We start from the raw sequence: 1,630 nt of genomic DNA on the forward strand, positions 1-1,630 counted from the left end.
TCAATTACTTCTAAAGGAAGAGGTCACAATTAGGTGCACAGGGCAAGGAGGTATCGGCAAAGACAGTAGAACAAGGAATGCGCAAACTACTGTTTTGTTCACTATGGGTTATTCTTCCAAAAAATAAGAGTTGGATCTACTTCATTGGTATTTTTACCATTTGGCAATACCAAAATATACTTGTGTGATTGGGGACAACGTATCAAGTTAATGGAACAAAGACAGAGGTTGTTTCCTTATCTTTGCTAATGGTTAGAGTTTAACATGATCAATATATCAATAATAAATAATGACAGCATCAAAGACACAGATTAACGATTACAAACCAGATAAAACAGTCCAATTTTGTTAAAAATTCGACAGATATGATGTTCAAGATTTAGTGTAGTGCAAACTATTAAAAGAACAAACCAAAACCAATTAATATGACATCGAAAGAAATTTGGCAATAAACCATGTGTCTGTGATAGATATTATCTTTTGGAAAAATCAAGTCATCTATGGCACATGGGCACATCCATTTGGAGAATGCAGTTTAAAGAGTTGGTTATTGATTAGGGAACAGATACCAAGGTCAACACTTTCAATTGTCGGAAGATGTTAAACATTATCAGGATGGATCAAATGAGAGACACATTGATGCTACCGTATTTTATAGACTGCCTTAGACACAAAACTAATAAATGCTTACTTGCCACCCTATATCAATGTTGGTTATTGCAAATGAAAAAATAGGAAAATTACTGTGGTTACCTTGATATGACTTGTGTATAAGTCTGTACATGACACTTTAACAATTCCAATATTATCTCAGTCAAGAGAGAATTGTTGATGGGAGCAATATTAATGGGTCATGCCAACAACATATTTTACTCTTCCAGCACCCAAAGCAGTCGTAGTGGTGGCTAAATTTGAGTTCCAGAAAAAATTGCGCAAGAACTATAATTTTCAGCCCGATTTTATGGTGTAGACGTCTGTTCAAGCACTTTTAAAGTGCTTGAACAGACGTCTACACCATAATAACTGAATTTGCTTTAAAAACTAGTAGTATACAATGAGGCTAATTTGAAGGGCATAGGTGGTATGTATGCCTACCAATTTAATCATTAATGATGAGAGAGTGGGTTAGTGTAATGGTTTCCATTGTGGTTCTTGATCTTGTTCATGTTTGACTACACCAGTTTGGTCTACACCATGTAGATATCTACTACCACCAACATCTACCGGTACATTTTTTTTTTATTATTGTTACTTCGTCATGCAAACTCTTAAACAATAATACCTAATGAAATTAATTTCAAGTTTCAAATGTGTAGATGGCAGAGAAGAATAGCATGACACAAGTTTTATTGTTCTAACAAGATATGTTGATCTGCTGATTAAGGAACTCTTATGTAATTTCTAGACTAATACCGGAGTGGCTGATATTGTAAAAACACTTGACATGCATCTGAAAACATGTCAGTCATTTTGAGTAAAGACAGCTGGCCTCCGTTCTTCATGTGAATATCACCATATTGGACTGGTTAATGTGTTATTAAGTTCGTAATAAATCTTTTTTAATCGACATATTTACTTTAAAAAAAAATAATGCAGTTTTCATAAATGCTAACATTGTGATAGTAAAAAA

This window comes from Anneissia japonica, unplaced genomic scaffold (assembly GCF_011630105.1).
Source record: "Anneissia japonica isolate Jap-2015-1 unplaced genomic scaffold, ASM1163010v1 scaffold287871_len1641731_cov197, whole genome shotgun sequence".
Classification (NCBI taxonomy): Eukaryota; Metazoa; Echinodermata; class Crinoidea; order Comatulida; family Comatulidae; genus Anneissia; species Anneissia japonica.